The sequence below is a fragment of the Mus pahari genome, chromosome 19, assembly GCF_900095145.1.
Source record: "Mus pahari chromosome 19, PAHARI_EIJ_v1.1, whole genome shotgun sequence".
Lineage (NCBI taxonomy): Eukaryota > Metazoa > Chordata > Mammalia > Rodentia > Muridae > Mus > Mus pahari.
Genome location: NC_034608.1, coordinates 87,870,999 through 87,887,170, shown reverse-complemented (window position 1 = coordinate 87,887,170; position 16,172 = coordinate 87,870,999). Strand labels below are relative to the sequence as shown.

The 16,172-nt window shown below is 43.0% G+C and overlaps 1 protein-coding gene across 8 annotated transcripts in view; it reads left to right on the top strand.

Annotated features, from left to right (window-relative positions):
- The window catches only part of Large1 (LARGE xylosyl- and glucuronyltransferase 1), a 385,957-nt gene that overhangs the window by 35,350 nt on the left and 334,435 nt on the right, over nt 1-16,172 (top strand). For 2 of the 8 annotated variants that reach the window (XM_029531871.1, XM_029531870.1), the window contains one exon: nt 11,080-11,188. The exons of the other annotated variants lie outside the window; for them this stretch is intronic. The gene's annotated coding sequence lies outside the window, so the exon portion shown is untranslated. The remainder of the gene's footprint in view (nt 1-11,079; nt 11,189-16,172) is intronic. 8 annotated transcript variants of the gene reach the window in all.

Below are 16,172 nucleotides of genomic sequence, written 5' to 3'. Positions count from 1 at the left end.
AAATTCAGATTCAGTGAGGTTGGTGCCAGATATGTAATGTTGAAAGTTCACTACTGGCTAAAGGGGAAAGGGGAATGGTAGTAGTGGTGGTGGTAGTGGATTTTAGGAAATGGGAGAGAGCTATACTAAGGCTATTGAACAGTTAACTTGAGCCTGGCCTTGCAGGGCTTGTTGAGATCTAAAGTTTAGGGCCAGGCGGTGGTGGTGGTGCACGCCTTTAATCCCAGAGGCAGAGGCAGAGGCAGGCGGATTTCTGAGTTTGAGCCCAGCCTGGTCTACAAAGTGAGTTCCAGGACAGCCAGGGCTATATAGAGAAACCCTGTCTCGAAAACCCGAAAATAAAATAAAATAAAATAAAATAAAATAAAATAAAATAAAGGTAGTTTAGTATTGTGGCTCAGAGGGGTCAATATGGGAGGTAGGAATTGGAAGGGAGGGAATAAATACAGGCTGGCTTTGAGTTATGTGTCTGCTGTTGATTAATTGGACGATGTGGGGCAAATGCCTTCTCCTTTTTCTGAGTTTATTTTCTGATCTGTGGGAATAAAGAATACATTTCTTAGGGGCTAGGGAGATGGCACAGAAGATAAAAAACAAGTGGGAGGGCTGGCGTTAAGATTCCTATAGCTCACAGAAAAGCTGAGCAGTTGTGATGACTGCCTGTAAGTTTAGCAGTAGGAAGGTAGAACAGAGATCCTGTAGCAAACTGGCCAGCTAGACTCACCTGAATCTCAGGTCTAGATTTAGCAAAAGACCTTGCTGTACCAATCAGTTGGTAATGTTGAGAGTAAGCAAGGAAGACACTTGATATCAACTTGGGTCTCCTCACACATGTACACACATCGTGCTTGCATACCAGTACACATACACACATGAGAACATTTTAAAAAGTATGCATACATACCACATGCATGGAAAAATAATGGGATATTTGAAGGATGTAACATTAGTTCATGTAAGATATATTGTATGTGGTAGGCATATGAATAATTACAACTGCAATGCTAAGACAAAAATTGTCACTTAGGATCATGTAGTAAGAGTATCTGAATATCAACTCCTGATTTCTTTTTCCATGCAAACATCTGCCTAGACCTTTTTAAACTTTGTCTGCTCCCAATACAGCCACACAGTGGTGATCTAGCTCTGTAATTATCCTTTGTTTTCCTGGGATGGTGATGTGCAGACCCAATACTTTGAGAAATGGATTCAAGCCTAAGGTGAATTAGCACCGAGTATTGGAAAGTATTTCACTTAGCATCTAGGTTCAGATTCTGGTGTACTCGTTTGTTAGCCATACAATTTGGGAAAAATCCCATGCCTCCTATTCAAATTTGGCATCTATATTTCTAAAATGAAGTCAGCACGTTTATGTACTGAAATAGGGACATCTTGTTACAACAGTGGGATTAACAGTTCTCTGGGGGGGGGGGGGGAAGAAATGTTGATCATATAGAAACATAGTTTTAAGCCAGAATATCTCTGACTAATAGAAACACAAGATGAGTCATATGTATAGTTATAAAACTTAGCAGTAGCAAACTTTTAAGAAGGAATGGGTGGAATTAATTTTGTTAATGTTGCATCTAATCTAACCGATTATAACAAAATATGCAAAGAAATCTTCACTGCCTTTTTTTAATACTATGTTTTTGATACCTGGTATGTTTTAGTTTGTGATATACTTTGGTCCACTCTGAATGGACTGAGTGTTTCTGTAGTTACTAGTGGTTCACACTGCAGTGTTGAACAGTGTGGTTGATAGGAACCAAGGCAAAGATGAAGTGATTCTCTTGGAAACTGAGAGTTTTCCTCCTTTCTCCCCATCTTTCCAGTCTGCTCTCATTGCTATGAGAAAATTCCCGAAAAGGAACAATTAGTTGAGTTTATTTTGGCTCACAGTTTAAGAGGTACATCTACTGAAGATGGGGAGCCATGGTGTTAGGCCTTCACCCATGGTGGCAAGAGCCTGTACTGTGGCTTGTGGTGAGGAAGAGTGCTCAGGCTGGAAGCAGAGCTGGCCAGTAATCTTCAAGGCCCACTCCATAGTGATCCACTTCCTGTTTCTAATCTTCATTGACTGAAGGTTCCATGACTATTCAGAATGGCACCTCAGGCTGGATATGAGGTGATCAAACACTTAAGCTTGTGAGAGATGTTTCATATTCAAATCATAGCACCACCTGTTTCTCTTCTGTGTTTCTTCTTCAGAGGAATATAGTATTGAGTGAATGCTTTGTGTCATTGGATTTGGGGGCAGCATGAAGCCTGGGGCAAACTTCATGGATAGCACACCAAGAGAGGCAGGACATTGTAATTCATAGAAATTGAGAAAGCAGTATAGTTAGAATGTAGTAAGTGCTAGAAATGTTAATTGTTTAATGTTTCCTGAACCCTACTAATAATTATTTCTTCCATTTTGAAAATGAGATCAATTTCAATGAGGGAGGCTTAGAAAATTGCCCAGAGCCATACAGTTGGAGGTTTAAACCTGAATGATCTAATTGTCAAGAGCCTTGCTAATTACTTAAAAAAAAAATCTTTGAGAAAAATAAAATCTTGGGAAAACACTTGGAGGTTCCATTTGGCATGAACTGGGTAGTTTGTGTTGTAGTGCTTGGAGTGGGAATGCCCTTGGTCTTATCTGCAGCTTTTTTTTTTTTTTTTTTTTTTTTTTGAGACAGGGTTTTGAAAGACCTCCACTCCAAACCCGAGATGACGCTCACCCAGGAATCACGGATAACGACTGTCTTGATGCAAACACATGAGGCAGTTATTAATGGAGCTCTGGGCCGATGCGTACCTCACATAGGAGATAGAGGCATCCCCGAGACTCAAAGGCTTGGGGTTTATATACATAAGAGACATAGTAGGGACATAGTTGGCACACAGTGGGTTCGTTAGTACATGCAGGTCGGGGTCATCAGTAATTTAAGAAGTCTGGTGCTTATCTAAGGCTTTTGGCTAGTGTTTGGCCCAAGTCAGAAGGGGGTGGAAGAGACAGGGAGGCACAGGCCCAGGTGGCCCATAATTCAGCTGAGATAGCTGGGACTTCCTTGCATTCCTCTTTTATCTTTATGGCGGCCAGTCCCTGGGGCTTAACAGCCTGATGCCTTTGTTCAGGCCTGTTCCACTTTTCTTAGGCCTGGGATCCTTTTTAATTAACTAACATGAGCCAACTTTTTCATAGATCCTGAAACTTAATTCTTTCAGTTTCTTTGTTTAGGACTGGCTGTCCTGGAACTCACTCTGTAGACTAGGCTGGCTTAAGCTCAGAGTTCCACCTGCCTCTGCCTTTCAAGTGCTGGGATTAAAGGTTTGTGGCAGCATTCTTTCTATTATTAATTAATTAATTAATTAATTTTACTTATTCACTTTACATCCTGCTCACTGCCTCTCTCCCAGTCACCCCTCCCACACAGTCTTTCTCCCTTCCCCCATTCCCTTCTCTTCTGAGCAGGTGGGGCCTCCCCTGGGTATCCTCCTACTCTGGCACATCAAGTTTCTGTGAGGCTAGATGCATCCTCTCCCACTGAGGCCAAACAAGGCAGCCCAGGTAGAAGAACATATCCCACCGACAGGAAGCAACTTTTGGGATAGCCTTTGCTCCAGTTGCTCAGGACCCACAAGAAGACCTAGCTGCACATCTGCTACAAACGAGTGAGAGGCCTAGGTTCAGCTGGAGTGTGTGTTCTTTGGTTGGTGGTTCAGTCTCTGAGAGCCCCAAGGGTCCAGTTTAATCGACTCTGTTTGTCTGCCTGTGGGATTAGCACTGAGTATTTGAAAGTATTTCACTTAGCATCTGGTTTCAGGTTCCGGTGTTCTCCTTTGTTATCCATCCCCCTTAGGGGCTGCAACCCTTCCTCCTAATCTTCCCTAAGAGTCCCCAAGCCCCATCCACTGTTTGGCTCTAGGTGTCAAAGTATCATTAATAAAGTCAGGGATTAGTGCTTGCCCATGGGATGCTTCTCTAGTTGGGCCTGTTATTGGTTGACCTTTCCCATGGTCTCTTGGCAGAATTCTTTTTTTTTTTTTTCAAAGATTTATTTATTATTACACATAAGTACACTGTAGCTGTCTTCTGACTCACCACAAGAGGGTGTCAGATTTCATTACGGGTGGTTGTGAGTCACCATGTGGTTGCTGGGATATGAACTCAGGACCTTTGGAAGAGCAGTCAGTGCTCTTACCTGCTGAGCCATCTTGCCAGCCCTAAGATTCTTAAAGTTTAATTTTACTGCAGCTCCACCTTTTAGATACCTGTCACACAAAGCAGAGCCTCTTATGCTGTCCCTATTCCTCTGTGTTTGGGATCATAAAGTAAAAAATATACTTTATTAATGAAATAGCTTTCTTGATTGTTGTTCATTCCTAGATCTATGCCTGTTACAGATCTGGTGCTCAGAATGTCTTTGTAGAGTGAGTGAAGATACTTGGAGTTCCAAAATTTGGGCACCTTTGGGAAGTGTACAGGTACGATTGTACCACTGGATGGTGACTTCATGGATATATTCTTGTGTGAAAAAGAATGATAATGGATGTGTTCATATCTCTAGTGGACTTTTGCTTTGATTGATTGTTTGTTTGTTTAATCTGGGTCTCTCCCTGTAGGTATGTCTGGCTTTTGTAGTGGTGATGGACATCTGAGATTAACAGTTTAAAGCTGAAAGTACGTATTTTGGTTCAGAGTTTCAGAGATCTTGGTCTACTCGGAGATGGCTCTGTTGTTTTCAGTCTCTGACAAAACACCATGGCCCCTGAAAGCTGAGCACTGCATGGCAGCTAGGAAACGGGTAGAAGAGTAGGGGGAGACCATGGGGTATGTTCCCCTTCAGAAGCACTCTACTCTTCAGTAACCTACTTCTTTCTGCCAGGCCCTACCATTGACATTTCTACCACCTCCTGGCAGTCTTTGTAGACTTCATGTCCATCAGTGGATGTCCACATTGGATCAGAGTCCTCGCACAGACACAGCTAGAGGTGTCTGTCACTAATCCTGGAGGCATTTCTCAGCCAATTGAAATCATTCTCAGGCAATTATAATAAAGGTTAGGAAGTGTGTAGCTTGGTAGACTTTCCCAAAGGCATGTTCTTGTGTGAACAACTCGGAGGCCAATAAATAGAACATTACCACAACCACAGACAGCTCAGGCCTCCACCACTGCCCCTGTGGCCCTCCCAGGGTTATTCATCCTGATTTATTACTCTGTAGATGGTCCTCAGTATCCCATACTGCTCATCAATTCCAGTGCTTGGAGGTACCATGGGGACCGATATGGGTACAATTATTTGTGCTTTGCATTTTTGATTACGCCAGGGTTAATCACCTAGTCCCATGTCTGTGGCTAAGATGAGAAACCAAGAATCAAAGAGCTTGTGAGGTCTGGGTTGAAGAGTGGGAGCGGTCCCTTAAGCTTGTATTCCTCACTATTGGAAATATTCTCTTTTATTGCATTTGTTTGCAATTCCAAGACATTTGGGTTGATCAGTGTCTGGGAGAGGCTGCCATAGAGCCATGAGTAACCAACTATTGCATCTGAAAATCAGGGACAGGCAGGTTCCTGGCCCAGAACTGATGGCCACACCTCACATGCCAGAGTTTCCAGCAGACCTCAGCTTCAGTAGGGGACACAGAAGGCTTGGAATGTCTTCAGTTAAAGCAGCCCAAAGTGCTGTGTACTACTCTGTGCCCCCTCAAGTTCCTGGTCACTTACCTGCTGCAGGATGACTGAGATTGACTGCTGCTGTGTGGCTTTGGATTTTCAATAACATCAGTCCCAGTCACTCAGGGCATCCTCCCTCAACTCCAGAGTCCCTTTGGATGGTTGAGGTAACATATGTATTCAGGCTGAGGAGCTTTGCTCTCTGTGGTGTGTCCCTCTCTTCCTATAATTCCCCAGTCAAGGATAGGTGTTGGCTGATATTTTGCATTTTGACCCAGGCCACAGACTGCTTTGACAACAATTTTGGGATGGAAACCTTCCCGACCTCTTTGACCCAGAGATTGCAACTCGTCATAGAGTTGGCATCAGCTCCTTCATTCCTCTTTCATCAGAGTAATGGGGGTGGGAGTGGGCAGAAAGAAGCTCAATTATTACAGAAGGCTCCATGCCCCTGGGACTAGAACTAAACTCCCCAAATACCAAATAAGATCTCCTTTCTGGAAGCAGGGATTCTCATAAATGAAGCCAGTATAGTTTATTGCTATGATCCCAGCTACAGAAAGCACAGCTTATCCTGTGTTGGCCTCAGGGCGTGGTATCAGCATCCTAGTAGAAACTGCCTGGTTTCTTTTCCTTGAACAGCAGAGGAAGTGAGTCCTGGATGCTCTGTTTAGCTGTATGAGTTTGGATAAGATTCTCAACTTCTCTGATCCTGAGCAGAATGGGGATCACTAACAACAGTTTGAATATGTTCAGTTTTTGTTCACTGCTCAGAGTAAAGCACTTACAATAGCCCACTGAAGGTTTGATGTACATTAAACATTCATAAAACTGGAAGACAGCTGCCTGTAGATTCTGGAACATTCTGGAGCAGAAGGTGCTTTATTATTCACGGTTTCTAGACAGAGAGATTGAGGTACATGCAGGCTAAGTTAAGTTCCTGCTCCATTCTGCCACAGCCAGTAGGAAGCTGAGCTAGGATTTGAGCCAGAGGAACTTGACTTCAGGTTTTCCTGTGTATGGTGGCAGAACCATTTGGGGTTTCCCCAAGATTTATCAGGGCATGTTTCTATCTGGAAGACTCCCCATTGCAGTTAATATTGATGGTCAACCCAGTGGAATTTTGAATCACCTAGGACATAAACATCTGAGCATGCCTGTGAGGGATTACTATGATTAGCTTAATTGCATTGAAAAGACCCATCCTGAGTTCAGGCAGAGGCATTCAGTGAGTTGGCATCCTGAACTGATTAAAGGGTAGGAAGTGAGCTGAACATTTGTTTACATCTCATTCTGCATCCTGACTATAGATACAGCCACCTCCACCTCATGTACTTATCACCATGCTTTCTTTGCCGCTCCCTGGGGGTTTGTGTGGGTGAGATTCCCTAGCTGAGACCCAGATAATACTACCTTCTACATGCTAGCTTCTCAGCCAGGTCCCCCAGGTAGATATGTATTTATCTGTTAGTGCCTTTCCAGCCTAGTGTTCCCTTTGAGACTATTGAGAAAAGTCAACACAAATAAACTCAACCATGTGTCTCCTTTGTCCGGGAAGAGCTCATGCTCACTCATTTAGGCGTGCCTCCATGGAGTGCTGGAGGAGTTAAAAAAAGAAGAACTCGGGCTGATCCAAGGGCTTTTTGTGGACAGGGCAGGAATAATAACACTAAACATGAAGCCAGCAGCAGCGTTCCAGCAGTGTGGATTCTTTTTGCTAGTATCTTGTCCTCTTGGCTGAGAAAGGTGGCCAAGTCCCTTTCCTTAAGGGCCTTCATGGTTCCCTGAGCAGCTGGGGCAGAGGTGAGTGGGCCAGACTTGTTAAAACAGTTTGGCTTTCATGGAAGAGGCTTGTTTCCTTAGTTAGGCCAGTCAGCTCTTGACCCTGCCTCCTTCACTCTGCTCTGGCTCCTCTTCCAGTTCCCAGCAGGAGCTGGGTGAGGACTTCGGATGCTCTCTGCTTAACATCTAGTCCTTACTGAAGAGCTAGGGCGCTTTCAAGTGGAAATTCAGGTTCAAGAGCATAAGTGATGCAGTTTGAGGTGGTGGCCATGGTAGTGCTAAAGGGGTAGGGCAGCTGCCTCTTATTTTTCCTAGCACTATGTTGAACTCTTAGGTGGAGACTTGGTGAATAATAACCACGGATAGCATAGATCACATGTCTGCCTTGTGCTGGGCAAGGCACTAAGCCCTCTCTCTGCTCACATGTTCTAAGAAAGACTGTACGGCTCAAATGCCCACTTAATGAGGTCACTACTGAAGTCAGGGTCAAGTCTAAGGGTGTGTTGCTTATTTCTGCTCTGCCATGTAGCTGACATGATGGTCAAAACAGTTTTTTGTGTAGGAAAAGATAATGGCTATCTGATTTTATACTCTGCCTTCTAGATCTTCCCTATCTTCTCCTGTGCTTTTGCTTCGTATTTGTTGATTTGGAAATAGAGTGGATTTGCTGGTTCCTGAGGAGTTTGGCTGACACAAAACCAGTAACCATTGCTCGCTGTCTATGAACTTCCCTAGCTCTTCTCTTAAGTATTTTTAAAGGTGATCAACTAATTTAATGTCCTTCATTATAGAGCCAAAAATAAAGCAAAAGCCTGAAGTTCAGTTTACCTACCCCACAAATATGCTTCATTCAGCAAATAAAAGCTTGTTTTAGAAAAAAGGTGCAGAGAGAGAAGTGCGGGAGATGATGCTGTATGGGTATGTCATGTCTTACTATATTATGGCAGTGTTAGAAAAATTGCAAATGAAAGTTGAGGTTTCCATACCCTGCTCTGAAGGCCCCCCCCCCTTACCTGTGCTGTACCTGCACCTTGGTTCTGACTTTTCAGTTCTGGTACTTCCCGAGTCCCTTTCTGTGCCCTACTAGAGTGACTGGGGACTGTCACTTGTGTACTTTCCTGACACAGGGATGGCACATCATAGATGTACTGTAAATGTCAAGTGAATGCAAGATACAGAAAAACATTCTGAGAGATGAGATGCTTTTCTCTGTTTCCTTGGAGAGGCCTAAGTTCTTTTTCTAATATCTGTTGTTATATGGACTGGGACTGAAATTATGGGATGTAAAGAAGCCACTGCAGTTTGAATCAATTGTTTGTATAACCACAATTATTTTGTGTGGTTACCTAGTGTAGAGCATTCTGTTGTGAAGTGGAATAAATACAAAATGGATAAAGAGGCAATAGGTTTGAAAGCCAACTACCAGAGAGTAAGTCTTCCTCAGTCACTTCTTGATTTAGGCATTTATAGCTGGGTAGGAACATAGATTGTGGGTCTGAATTTTAATTCAGATTTTATCATGTATGACTTGTGTAGTGGCTATTCCTGGTTGTCAACTTGACTATATTTGAAATGAACTACAATCCAGAATTGGAAGGCTCACCAGTGAACCTAATCTGGAGACTGGGTGATAGAAGTTTCTGATCTGGATCTTGGTATGGAGATCTTGAGACACAGTGGTGATTGAATCCAGAAGATTATGACAGGGAGATCTCTGAGTCCAAGGTCATCTGGGATTAAAGGTGTGGTGGCACACACCTTTAATCTGGGCTTCACCTTCTGCTGGGGACCATATAAGGACATTAGAAGAAGGGAGTCTGGCTCTCGTTCTTCTGCCTGCTTGCCGTGTGTGACTAAGCAACTGCTAGACCCTTGGACTTCCATTCACAGCTACTACTGAACCATTGTTGGGAATTGAACTGCAGACTGTAAGTCATCAATAAATTCCCTTACTATATAGAGACTATCCGTAAGTTCTGTGACTCTAGAGAACCCTGACTAATACAACCTGAATAACACTGAGCAAGTTTATTAAGAAGGTTATCCACTTCTCTGGAATAAGTTTCCTTTCCTATATCATGACACAGACTCAGGGGGTTGTGTAAATGTATAAAGCATTCAGGATCACAATCGGTATTGTTTGCTGGTGTTATTTGCTGTTAATGAGGACTCAGTTTCCTCATGGAAAACCCAGATGTGTCACATGACATTGTAATGAGGACTTCGAGTCTCCTAGGACTGGACTTAATAGTGCTACAAAAGGAGTGGCTCAGACCCATTGGCATTTACTGTCTCACCAGTTAAGAGGCTAGAAGTCTGAGGCCCAGTGAGTTGTCAGGGCCACTAAGGGTCCTTCCTTTTGTCTTTCTAGCCTCTGGTGTCTTAATGCTGTCCTTGGTGATCCTTGGCTAGTGGAAGCACCACTGATTTCCACTCTACTTTATTTATCCTCATGCTTCCCTCTGTACCTGCTGTTTTCTTAGACCACCAGCCATGGGAGCCAAGGGTATATCCTATCTCAGTATACCTCACCTTAATTATATTTTCAGTACCCTGTCCCCAAATCAGGTAGCATTCTGTAGTGCTAGTGGTTGGCACCGTAACATCTACTTTGGAGATACACATCTGAACTCTTACCTTGGGGGCTGAGATCCTAGAAGGAGGCAGTCGCAACCACTACTGGAGAAACTGATATCACTTCATCCTTGCCTTTGGCTGGGAGGGTGGGGTGAGATGTTTTTCTGAACATGTCTACTCTTAGCTTTGGATGGTATGATGGCTTGCAGGGGAGTGGGTTCCTTGGTCTTCCTGTTTCTGGCATCAAGTGGAAAGAACATTCCCTTTCTCTAACATGACCCAAGAATGCTGAGGTCCTTGTGGCACATGTGAGTCTAGCTGTGGGTCAGGTTGTTACATCTTTCCTTGCCTTTCTTGTCTGATGTTTTGTGTCTCTTTATGGGCACATGATCATGGTAGTTGCTTACACAGATAGGGGCCCAAGGTGTCAGGAAGGCTCTGAAAAGCATTGTACACATGAGTTGGTTTGGGTTCCCCAAATTCCAGGGTTACTTTGCAGTCAGAATGGAAACATGACTTTCATTCCACTTGGGATGATTTGCTCCAGAGAAGTGTGGAAACAGCACTAATTTTAGCTCTGCCATACTTAATACCAACCCAGAAAGTGCTATTTTGGGTCAGTGCCCAGGGAATCGGGAACATAAGCTGGCTGAAGGATTAGATCAAGTATCTGTTTGCTCAGGGACCACTGGAACTGTGGAGAACACTGCAGGGATCTTTAGTGGATCACAAAAGGTCAGCTCCTGCTAAGCATGAATGTACATGCCTGATCTCAGACCTTGGCAGGATGAGGTAGGAGGATTACTATGAGTTGCAGGCCGGCCTGGCCTACTCAGTGAGCTCTAGACTAAACTGAACTACAAAGAAAGATATCTGAGGAGATAGCTAGAGAGATAAGCCCTGATCAGAAAGGAGGGGTTGCTTTCCCCTTTTATATGTCTTGTCTAAATTTTGCTAATTTTGGAGCCAGTTCATGATATTGCATCACATGTCTCTATCTCTGGAATCCTTATTCTGGTCCTGAATTCCTGGCATTTTTTTTTTTTTTTCCCCACAGCTCTCATCGTGGTCTGTGGCAACATCTTTAATTCTGAGGTTGATTCATATGCCTTGAAGACCCAAAAATCATTTGTATGACTTTGAGAGTCAGTCAGGGTCAATGTCATGTAAGTACTGAGTACTATCCAGTAGACATGCATAAAATACACAATGCAAGGAATTTGACAAACTTGTTGATTTCTGTTTTATCCAACTGAGGGCATGAGGCAGCTAAAATATACATTTTCTTTCTTAAATGGGGAGATTTGATATATGAGAGAAATAGCCTAAGGGTAGTCTATGAAGGCTTTCTGCAAGGAGAGCCCACGACTTGGAGGATTTTGGGTGCAGTGGGCTAAGGGAAGATGTGTAAGGAAATGGGTTCAGGTCACTTAGGAAATAACCCTGTCTTTTCAGACTAGCAAGAACCCTTTATGCTATCGGACAGAAAAAGAACTTCAGATATCATCTAATTTTGTGTTATTTGAAGCATGATATTTAGCATTAATATTTAGCATCTTCATCCTTGGTTATTTATTTTGGTAAATAAATGGGTTCCTTGGTCAGTTCCTCAGACTACAAGTTGGTGTTCTCCAGACACTTAAACCAATAATGAGTAACTGTCTTGTGTAACTATTTAGAAGCTAGCTTTTATGCATGATAGAGGTGGTTGATTCTTGTACTGTATTTCCATACATATTGTGCTCCTAAAGTAGGATGAGAAGTAATATAGTTGTGGTAAAAATAGAAAAGTGGTATGCAAGAGACTGCAAAGAGGGTAGTGAAGATTGGGCTGGGGCTCTATGACTGAAGGTTAGAAAGGTACAGGTAGACCAGATGACTGCAGGTTCTTCCAGCACTAAGAACTTGAAGTCTATTTCTTATTCTTTTGTCTCAGCATGCATTGAATGTGTACTAATTTCTTCCAAATTCTTGGGCTTACTGTGATTTGGATAGCATTTGTTTGTGATTCCTAAGGGTTTATGCTCTAGAAACTTGCTCTTCATTGTGAGGTAACCTACAGGAGTGGACCTAGTGAAGCATGTTGTGCACTTGGGGTGCTGTCTTCAGAAAGGATTAATGTGAGTCTCATGCAGAGCAAGTAAGTTCTCTTGAGAGTTGGTTATTTTCTAACAACAAGCCTGGCCCTTGAACCCCTCTGGTTTCCACCTCACATTTGTTTTAAAAGGGTGCCATCTATCATGTTGTGGTGTAGCTAAAAGGTCCTTATATATCCATGAACTTTAGATTTTGGAAGGAAGAAAAGTGGTTGGCATACTTGCTTCCTGGCAGAGTTCTTCCTAATTCCTAGACTATGCTGCTCAAGCCATAAGAAAGCCTGGGACCTGAGTTGGGCATACTGGGCTGTGGAATATATTTGTGTGTTTAGGACGAGGATAAGGGAGTTTGTTCTTCTGCTTAGGGAGCAGCCCTAGCTGACAGGGTGAGTCAGAGCAGAGCCCAGAATAGAAGCCAGAGGGCATGTATGTGAGGCCATATATATTCCAGTCATTAAGATTGTGAGATTTCTGCATTCAATGATGAAACTTTATATGTGATGTTATTTGCTGATGGCTTTATGATAATTTATTAGTGCTGGTTGGTAACTGGGTCCCAATTTAGCCCTATCCACTTACCAGGGGATACATGGTCCCAGATCCATCCAGATTCCAGGTCACTGCTTATTCCCATGTGTCTGGCTGTCTGTTCCTCTGTCCATCTGTTCAATCATCTACGTGTCCATGATAGTACCTTTTGTTATGCACTCTTTCATGGGTAGCATTACTCCTTATCTTCACTTTCCATTGCTGGGGGCATTAGTGGGTAGTAGAATTTGTGTGTTGCTGATATGGTTGCGTAAGCAAGGGCAGCATCTTTATTCTGACTGTAAGTTCACAAGGACAGAGCTCTTGTTCACATCTCTCTTTCTGTTATCCAGAAGAGTACCTAGTATATTCTCGATGTTCTTAATATATAATGAAAAATGAGCCAACTGCAAGCTGTGTACTTGACCCCATGGAAAGTACTTTTTCATAATCATTTTGTTTATCCTTCTTGTACTTTCCCATGTGTTCCTATTCTAGGCTACGATCTAGTGCATGTTTACGGTTATTATAAGCTTGTCTCAACACTTACACAGCAGATAATACTTAATAGCATTGAATAATTTGGTTACAATTATTCCTTTTTTACAGATGAGAAAATTGAGACGTAAGTCACACAAATCTCTAATTCAGGCTACTTTTTTATTTCTGAAACAATGTTTTCTAGCAGAACATTTGTGTGCTGGAAAGGCTCTGTCTATGTGCTCTCTGCTATAGTAGCTACCAGCCATGAGTGAGGGATGGCAGGAGATGCTCTGGAACCCTCCATCACAGCCTCCCAGGCTTCCCCTTTGGTCCTGCTCACTGCAGAATGTTGGTTGTGGGTACCAGACCAGCAACGTGCAATGCTTTGTCCTGCACAGGCGGGGCCAAGCACCTCCTTCAAGATTATTCCACTTTATTCAACTTCCAGTTGCCGTGTCTCTCTCCCTATATGTCATCCTGTCTCTCAAATCTATTCCTGTGTGTCCCACGGGGCCAGAGTGAAGCAAGTTCTTCCTATATGATGCAACGACCAGCCACAGGTGAGGCCCTGGCTTTTCTGAAAACCTAATGAACTGGCCCCAGCAGCTTGTGTACGTCTTGACAGCACACAGGTGCTGGTAAATATTTCCATGAGTGTTCCTGGTAAACACAGGCACCCAGCTCCTCATGCTCACATGCACATACGCTCCCAGACTCAGACATGCGCATACGCACTCCATACCTCAATGGCTCTGCCCTAGAACCTTAAGCACAGATTTAACCATTCTCTTTCCCATGGCTAATTAGTATATCTTTGCAAGGAAGATGTGCTGAGGAGGAACTAAGTGTTAAATTTCGTTTAAATTAAATTTCAAAAGTCACATCCGACTAGTATTACAATATAGGACCAATCTCTACAAGGCTCTCTCTAAATAGTAATAACTGCTGATACTGAATGCTTATTATGTGCCAAGTTCTGGATCGACCTAGAGACATGTATTGAATGATTTAAACCTCCAAACCCTGGGTGAATTAACCAAGGCCAGGCTGTCTTGTCTACCCTATTGATGACCTATCTTATATCTTACAGCAAGGAAGTGCTGTGACTAGGTTCTTACTCAGGGAGAACTGACCTCAGAATTTTTAATCAGCTTGTTTCCCTCTGTTTTCCATATGCACTACAATGAACCATGCTGCAAAAACCAAGATCTCATTGTTTTAAATGTTTGTCAGCTACCAACAGAATACCTCTTTCTCTCCTCCCCCTTATCTTCCTGCAGGGATCAAGTCATGTGCAGTTTTGCAAACTCACTGTCCCCACCAAATGACTCATTTAGATTAAAGACACTTATTACCATGAGGTGAAGTTATGTCAATGTCACTTTGAAAACAAAACAAAACAAACAAAAAACCCAACAATCTTCACAGGATGTTCTGTCATGTCTCCAGACAAATTAAACAAAATGATTTTTTTTTTTTTGTGGTGGTTAAAATTATTTTAAGGTTAGGGTGGGAAGAAGAGAAGGTCAAGCTCTGTTGAGCTGCAGTCTCATTGCATAGAACAAACACTTATGAGTTTGATGTTCGCAGTTTCTTTACTGAGTTGGATTTAAATGTGAGTCAGTTTCATTGCAGACCTGGTTACAGAGTAGAAAGCAGAGAAACAATACTGCATGGAGATGGTTACCACTGCAGTCTACACCAGAGGTCAGTAGTACTTTAGGATACAGACATGCCTCCAGTGTGTTGTGTGCTGGTCATAGCCATGCAGTAAACATGGTCAATTTGGAAGCCATGAAGTGAAATGAGGTAGGGTCAGGAATTCATATTAGGAGCAGAATTGGGTGAAAGTAATCAAAAGAGATACTTGGTAGGAGAACCAGAGAGATGGGCCCAAAGGGTGAGCCCCATGTTAGCACAGCTGAAATTTAGATAAGACTTTCTGGCTCAAAGACTGTAGGATAGGGAATACTTTAGATTCTATGAGTAAGTATGGAGTGATGTAGGCAAGAGCCTCTGGGGAAAAGCTGTAGACTTTGATTGACTAGTTAAATCCTGATGTTAATTCCTCCTGCTAAATCAAGGCCGAGCTTTCAAAGGCAGTTTGAGTATCCATTTTTTTCCCATTCATCCATCTACCCACTCACCCACCCATCTGCCCACATCATCTACTTGCCTATCCATTCACTTACCTAGTACCCACACATCCATGTATATAGTATTTGAATGTCTAATCTGTGTGTGGCATGAAAGCTACTGTAATGTAAAGGCATTGTCCTTATTCTCAGGGAGTTCCCAGTCTTTCCCCGAGGCACACACATAGGTATGCATTTCTGAAACAGCAAGGGGAGTTTTGGATTTTCTAGACTTTAAAGTGAAGGTTACCATACCCATATAGCAACAGGCAACCAGTCAGTGTTTACTTTCCTATTTCCCCTCTTGCTTGTATTGGTATCTTGCATGGGCTATTTCATTGTGTACATTGAATCTTTATTGTATCTCTCCTGAGAATGGAGCCCTCCAAGTCCTTGTTAGACCTTGGCTTCCTTGTAGACATTGTAGCATTAGAGTTAAGCATGCTGAGCTGTTTAACTGAAGGGAACTGAAGGGAACTGTTTCACATTCAAGGAGCTTGAAACAATGCTTGAAGGGTCATCAGTGATCTGAAGAGTTCCCTATCTTCTGTGATCTCAGATTTCTTCTCTCTGCATCTGTTAGTCCTATGGACAGTAGCCAGGCAGTGTGAGAATCAGGGGAACCTGCAGCGCTTGCTGAAGCTGAAGCTGAACAATGCCCATTACTTATGCACATACCCAACCATCACCTGGAGACATTGAGACATTCCTCTTGTTGGACTGACAATTGGAGGCCACATATTTACTTTGTCTTTGAGGCAAGCTGCTGTCAGGTATGAGCATGGCAGAGAATTTCTTCAGACCTTAGAACCCTAGAGTACTTTAGATATCTTCAAATTCAGGTCCCATGATTTTCAACCTTTTGAAAACTGCCGCCTCCTCCTCCTCCTCCTCCTCCTCCTCCTCCT